Raw genomic sequence first — 7,821 nt, forward strand, 5'->3', positions numbered from 1 at the left:
TGTACTGGTAATATTTTCGTCAACGTTGCCTCACCCGCTGTAATGGGCCTCCGCACGTCTGCCCCGTTGTAATGGGCCTTGGCGCATCTGCCCGACGCAGGCCAGCGTGGGCCTTTTTAGAAGCAGCAAAAATAGACACCATGTAGAAAAAAGTTAACTCAAGACCTTTCGTTCAGTCTAAGAGACACCAACCACTGAGCTAGCATATACCATGTTTATTAGTTACACCTCGCTGTCGAAAAAGGATTTGCACCTGTATATGATGTTCATATACGCTCAGATCAACAAGCAAACGTGGGAAAGGAGGAAAAAAAATTCTATGAGACCAGGTCTCACGCGAGACCCATTTTGATAGATGACACGTGGCATTCACAAATCACAAAGCATTCACCACATCCCTCACTTGAAATCAAGAGGAGAGGGGTGGGTGGGTGGGGGAGGGATTAGATGCTTTGTGATTTGTGAATGTCACGTGTCATCCATTAAGGCGAGTCTCACCTGCTAACCGTGAGACCTGGTCTCATATAATTTTTTTCAGAAAGGAGAAAAACAGCATTGTCTCTATTCTTAATGAAGCAGTTGATAGTCTCGCTTTCAGATTTTTTTTGGTCCCACCTTTTTTGGGTTTATTTTCGTCCCTACTCCTAACCCCAGGTATCCCCTCGCACGAAAAAAAACCAACCCAGGTTACGAAGAAGTGATGCCTCGACGTACTACCCTCGCAAGAAAAATCCAAAGAAAAAAAGCCTACGAAAGAAAACCAACGAAAAAAAGTCGCTCCCTCGTAACGTACCAACGAGCGAAGGGTACCCTCGAGCGACGCAACACCAGATCCCATCTATCGCAAAAAAAAAAAAAAAAAACACCAGATCCCATCGCCGCTGCCCTCGCACTCGCATCCCTCCGCCGCCGCCCTCGCACATGAAGCCGCCGCCGATCCCTGTGCTACCTCGACGGGAGCCATCGGTCGTCTCGCTACAACTTGAAGCTGCAACTTGGGCGGTGCCATGGCTCCTTGTGCAGAGAAAACAAGACGAGGGGGAGGTCAGGGAGGAGCAGCAGGAGGAGTGAAGGAGAAGAAGGCGGCGGAGAAGGCCCTGCTCGCCGGAGAGGTCGATCGGCGGCGACGAACTCCGAGCCGCACGTTCTGGCGACGGAGGGCTGGAACCGGTCGATGGGGAGACCTGTAGGCGCGCGGCGGCGGCGGTTTGGGACGGCGGCGAAGCTGCAACTCGGACGGCGCCATGGCTTCCTATGCAAAGAAAACGAGACGAGGGGGAGGTCAGGGAGGAGCAGCAGGAGGAGTGAAGAAAAAAGGCGGCGGAGAAGGCCCTGCTCGCCGGAGAGCTCGCCTAGCGCCGACGCTCGCTGTAGCGGGAGTATGCTCGGGCGTACCGGCATGAGAGCTGCAGTTGGTGGGAATTGGCTGCGGGCATAGGAACCGTGGATTGATCCCACGTACACACAGGTACTATAATTTTTCCCCTATGCTTCTTCTAGATTTTGTTTTGAGCTGATGGGTCCGAGATGTGGCAGCACTTCTCGGCTCTACGAAATCCATGGCTCAAGTGCGTGTCCCGGGATCCGAGCCTCTATCACTTCTTCAGTTCCGGCTTGCTTCAAGAACAAAAAATTTCTGTGTGAAAGACCACTAGCAGAACTGAATGTTGTATGCACCTTCATCTTGCAGTCCAATTACTTGGATTATTTGGGACAAATTCCTTTCTTTTTAACCGTACTACAGTTAGATAGCAGGATAAGGATACATGCTTGTACTGCCTCTATCGTAAATTGCACATGAGTTGATTCCGAGTTTAGACAGCTAGCAATCAATCGCTCTGAAGGTATTGCTCTTTTATTTTATTTCAGATCATGAGGAAATGGGTTCAGATATGTGACTACTCTATGCTGTACTAACTATTCTATGTTGTACTGACTATTCTATGCGACCACCAACAGCAAGGGTTCTCTCAGGTGAGATCCCCTCCTCTCAATTTGTTCCCCTTCATTCCCCTATTTGCGTGTGTCAGCTATTTTTCTTGTATAAACTCTAGCAGAGGAAATAAATCTTGGTGATGGATTTACCTTGATGGAAGATGATTTACATATTTTATTTTTAAATTCTGTGTTCCACTGAACTTCTTTCACCGCACTGTCTCCAGCACTGTAGCGGCTTGCTCGAATCGTCCACCACCGACCGCCGCTGGCGCAAGCTGAAACTCACCCGGGGGAGCACTGGCTGGCGCGACAGTGGCGGCGAGGACCAGGTCAAGGCTTCGCAATAAGCGCCGGATCAAGCCATGAAACATGTTGACGGATTAGTTTTCCACCTCATGTTTACTTCACCATGTAGTTGGGTGTAACGCGAGTTCTGCTCTTCTTCTAGGCTGTTGGGAGGAGCGACCCTGCCATCACGTGGAGAACGAGCGGCTCCTGGTGCTCGACAAGGTGCCTGAGCAAGGCATATTAGTGGACGTGGCTCGACCCTGAACGTGCTTTCCCCAAATTTGTTCAGTGAGCAGTGCTATCATATTCTCCTTGCTCTTATCATGGAAAGGTTTGGAGTTTGGGTCTTTTTAGTTCTCGCGTTCGGACCAAAATGAGTGGGGGAGTGGAGATTGGCATGAATAATTGCAATTTTTAACACAAGGTGAGACAATGAAGGATTTGTTGTCAAGATATCAAAAGTTGCTCATATCAACTGGAAATATAGAAGTTATATTCAGTCATGCAGACATATAGTTTTTTTTTTGCATATGAAAATAGATTGTCAACGTATATTATTTGGCTCAATAAATTGCGTTGTGAATCACTTCGAATTGTTTGTAATAATGACCATTTTTTCATACAACACCTTAATATGTATAGCTTATAAGGCTTTTAGTTTGTGAATAATTTGTTCAAAGAGTCACACTGTATCATCACACAAGGCAACGAAATATTAAGGTGAAGACTTTGTCATCTATACTTGTTGATACTCCTATTTTTTCAATTATGCTTACCTTGCATCCTTCTGTTAACAGTTTAGAAATATAGTTATGTTCATTGATTTCTTATACAGTTATCCCACGTCAGTATAGTTATATAGTGTTTTCTTTAATTGCGGATCAGGTGTCATTCACTTTTGCAAAGATAGGCCAGTAAGATATGTTTTTGGTCCCTCAAATTCCCAAAAAGTACAGACTTGGTCCCTCAAGATTTTTTGGTATACATTTGGTCCCTCAAGTCTCAAAACCGGACAAGTTTGGTCCTAAACCAGATTTTGACCCTGTTGACCGGGTTTGACCGCCACAAAATCGCCCAATGAGCAGTAAATTCAAGTTTTAAAAAGGAAATCTAAAAAAATCTGAAATTTTTTAGGGTCCAATATGCTTACATGCGCAACGTGCGACCAAATTTTCGTGGTCTTTCAACACTCGAGGAGCTCGTGGCAAAAAAGACAAAATATCTACGTCCGATGAACAGTAAATTCGAAAACAAAATCAGAAAAATTCAAAAAAATCTGAAACTTATTGGGGTCTAATATGATTACATGCTCAAGGTTCGAGCAAAATTTGGTGGCGTTTCGAGACTAAAGGAGCTCGTGGCAAAAAAAAAATTCACTCACAAAAAATAGCCAAAATTTGTTTATTTTGCTAGAGCCCGTCCTACGTCATTTCATGACAAAATGTTGGTCGCATCTTGCCCATGTAACCATATTGGACCCCAAAAAAATTTCAGAATTTTTTTGTTTTTTTTTATTTTGTTTGAATTTACTATTCATCGGACATATATTGTTGTTCTTTTTGTCACGAGCTCCTCGATTGTCGAAAGACCATGAAAATTTGGTCGCACCTTATGCATGTAAGCATATTGGACCCCAAAAAATTTCGGAATTTTTTGAAGATTTTTTTTAAAAAAACTCAAATTTACTGTTCATCGGGCGGTTTTGTGGCGGTCAAACCCGGTCAATGGGGTCAAAATCTGGTTTAGGACCAGACTTGTCCGGTTTTGAGACTTGAGGGACCAAATGTATACCAAAAAATCTTAAGAGACCAAATCTATACTTTTTGGAAACTTGAGGGACCAAAAACATACTTTTCTCTTTTTTAAACCGTGTAAGTTTTGAGTGAAACTATACTATCTGTTAACACAAGGAAAAGAAAGAATGGAATTGATTGTAAGCAATTCTTCTTGAGATAGAGATTTTCTGTGTAGTTTGCTGCAATTGTTTAAATCTGAATTTCAGTTTGAGATATACAACCGGCAATCTGAGGTCAATACTGCTGCTCAGACAATCTAGATATGTCAACAAAATTTCTTTGCAAACTCGTACAGAAGCTTAAGAATATGCCTGCTACTTGGGGATATTGTGGTGTTAAATGACCTAAATCTCGCTTCACATATATCACAATCCGATACGGTGTTTGACAAAACCCGAAATTTTTTGGAACAAAAAAGGTTGTGCTAGCAAGGAAATTCACTTCAGCTCAAGACTTGATAAGGCATGTGGCGACCCTAGGAGGTGTTGTTGTGCTCACTCGCATACCATATATTCAGAGTTAAAGTTGTTTGCGTACTTTCTGGTCTAAGGTATTTTGAATACATCAGGTTTTTTATGTTTGTTTGTAGCCTGAACCTTGCAGGTGGTCTCTACGCTGTAGCTATAATTTTTTTCTCGTGCCGACAGTGGTAACACATGAAAGATCCAGAAAGATTTTGAAGCGGCGTAGATCCAGCCGGTGCATACTATTGCCTTCAAAGGCCTTGAAGGAGATCATATATGTTTGGCTACTGACATGACAAGAATTTCAGCAAAAAGGTGACATGAATTTTCACCTTCTCGTCTGCTCTTTTATCTTTTGCTATTCTGCATTAACACTCAGGTGTCTGCTGTTTCAGATTTCCAATTATTAGACACATGCTTTGCAGCTTGTATTAGTACATATCACCATGCATCCATGCCTAAGCTACTAGCGAAATGAAGGAAACTTTTCCATGATTTGTGTAGACTGGAGTCCCTTTAACATGCATTCTCTATTCTTGATTTAAGAATTTGACTATATGGTGTGCATTTAAGTAGTGGATGAAATTATAATCACCGCTTGATTCTATGTCCAATGCTAGAAAAAAGGTTATTTTTCATATTACTGGGGAACAACTAATTTGACTTGTTCTATGTCTGCTCAAATAATCGTTTCAGTTTCAAAATTGTCACATAAGAAATAAGCCATCAAAGCACAGAAATGCAATCTTAGTAGCAACACTAACTTAGGGCGCAGACATTTAGTGCTCGGGCTTGCTTGCCTTTGGTATCGTTAGATAGTAGAGATGACTGACATATGTTAATGCATGTGAATACTCAACGTTAAAGCAAGCTGTTTTGTGAAAAACAGAACTGGCGTAACCACTTAGAAAAGGAAATTAGTTGTTCCCCACTGCTATGAAAAATACAGAGCTGACGTACAAGATACAGAACTTATTTGGAGGTAGTTAACAGAGGTGACATTTATTAGGGGGGTGACACTTATGCAAGTAGCTACGGCTATGAATAGATGAGCGTTGGCCATGATTAGCAGCACCACCATGAGGGCATTTGTCCTGGAAGTGTGGTCGGGGACTGGGGATGATTGAACACAGGTGACTGTCTTCTCAACTTGATGTTGCTTTGAATGCGTCCGACGCTGATCCAAGTTGCGGCGAGCTGATATCCATCATGGCTTGGGAGGGATTACTTGTATTCTACCAATTCAAAATTAATCTCATGCAATCATTTTCTTGATGACTATGAGAGGTATTCCCATTTGCAAATCTCCGCCTTCACATATGGCCTCATGCAAGGTCCGGCCGCCAGCGGCGCGATGTGAAATGCGGGTGTTGGAGGTGCAGGTGGAGGGGTGGAGCGGCGATGACGACAGCCAGAGGAAGAGCCGACCTCGTGGTCGTTCCTGCCCTTGCGGCTGGAGATCCAGTGTGGCCGGCGGCAAGGTTGAGCTAGGGTTTGGAGAAACCGAGCGTGTCGGGCTTCAAGGAGGCATGTGTCGCCGGGAGTGGGGAAGTGGAAGTGTGTACCCCCACCGGTCCATGGCTTCCGCATTAAAAAGGACGGCGACCACTCGGCCAGGGTGGCTGACAAGCGGGGCCGCCCGCGCGTGCATCGTAAATGTGGACGGTGGGTGGTAGGTGGGCGGCTGCCACGCGGGCCCAAGGAGGATGCGGAGCGGGCGTGTGGGCGTCCGTTCGACGTCCGTCTGGACGCAAACCGGACGCAAATTTGAGCCGGAAATGGGGCGGCCCGAACGCGAAACGGACAGAAAATGCAATGGATTGGTTGAAGGTCTGCGGGTCGTGCGGTCTGTCCGTTTGGGCCAAACGGGCAGACGCGGACTGGACAGGGTGGTGCGTTGGAGTTGCCATAATGGATTGGTTGAAGGTAGCATCTTCTACCGAGCTTCAATTGATAGGGAAGGAATTGTGTCTGTCTGTGCCTTTGGTTTTCTTGTGCGTCGAGAGTTCGTACAGTTTATTTTGAGGGAAAGAGATTCTTCATCTAGATGAGAAAGAGCACTCTGATTAATTAGATCAGAAGTTGTGTGTGATGTTGGTTTCTCGTGACTACAATGGCACCAACCACCAGGTGAGGTCGTGAATGAGGCGCCGCAGGTGGACATGAGCAAGGCTTCTTGACCTATAAGATCCATGGTTGGGCAAGTTTGCTTCATCTAAACTTTACTTAGTCTGAGATGATTAGGATCCTTAATTGCTTTATTTAATTTGCATTGGTTTATTTTTGCAGCATCTCCTGCAATACAGGAGCAAAAAACTTAGCACTGTTGATCTTTTAAACTTGAAGTTACAACTGCTTAACCCGATAATAATTTAGTTCTGGAGATTGCAGAAGCCGTTTCAATGAACATAAACGACAGGGGCATCCTGGGTAAATCAGCTAGGAGCAGTCTAGAAAAATGTGACAGTCTCACACTACAGCAGCATGCCTAATGCAAGACACCAGAATAATGATTGGAGCGTTAAAGCCCCTTCTCTTTGGATTTTGATTGGTTTTTGATTGGTTTTTGTGTATGTCCTTTGCTCAGGCATTTACATGTCCGATTTGTTTCTACTAAGTGGTATTCATCTTTTCCTTTAGTCTCATCAATTTTACAATTTTTGTGAAAAGGCGTATGTTTCGCTTTTCAGTTTGATCCCCAACAATATATTGTAGGGTGAAGAAGTGCTTATGTATATGTTCCAACAAAATGTGTGGCAAAATCACTGGAATTATGGTGTTATGAGCTAGAAGATTTCGAAAGCACACCAATAAGAAATTACACATATTTATACCTCAGACGGGGAAGCATGTGTTTGATCTTTGCTATTGAGACTCAATATTTCCTACCAGATGTCTAAAACATGTATTATTAGAAGCAAAATATTTACAAGGATTACATGTATGCTATTTTTATGGGGCTATCTAATGTTTGATATCCTGGCCTCTAATTATTTGTATTCATTGTCTGGCTCTATGAAAATACAATCGTGTCGGCAAATCATATTACAACATTTGTGACATCCATAAGAAATAGGCACTCCTAGCATTGCCTTGGGAGTTGATATTTTGTCATGAACAGAGAAAGGCCAAAGTTATGTGCAATAGTTGTCGGAGTGGTTAGTGGTTACCATGCTGCAGAACCAATTGATAGATTATCACGTTCTTCATTATTGTTGGCTTAATACTTTACTGTTGTGTTTCTAATTAGAGGGCTGCAGTTGCACCTGAGTTGAGGGGGTGGTAAATGGAGGATAATGATTATAAATAGTTTATTATTTAGATATTGTATATGA

General features: G+C 43.6%; 1 long non-coding RNA gene across 14 annotated transcripts; it reads left to right on the forward strand.

The window, feature by feature from the left end:
* The first annotated feature begins 773 nt into the window (after positions 1 to 773).
* LOC125510409 (uncharacterized) lies at positions 774 to 7,324 on the forward strand. 14 transcript variants are annotated; one of them, XR_007284591.2, is made up of 5 exons: positions 782 to 1,468; positions 1,870 to 1,974; positions 2,163 to 4,801; positions 6,617 to 6,681; positions 6,776 to 7,324. It is a non-coding gene; the product is annotated as an uncharacterized LOC125510409 (long non-coding RNA). The 14 variants fall into 14 exon arrangements; XR_007284586.2 differs by having other exon boundaries at positions 774 to 1,468; positions 2,163 to 6,681; XR_007284585.2 differs by having other exon boundaries at positions 783 to 1,468; positions 4,882 to 7,324.
* Positions 7,325 to 7,821: the final 497 nt, after the last annotated feature.

This window comes from Triticum urartu, chromosome 5A, assembly GCF_056163025.1.
Source record: "Triticum urartu cultivar PI428250 chromosome 5A, HENAU_Tu73, whole genome shotgun sequence".
Lineage (NCBI taxonomy): Eukaryota > Viridiplantae > Streptophyta > Magnoliopsida > Poales > Poaceae > Triticum > Triticum urartu.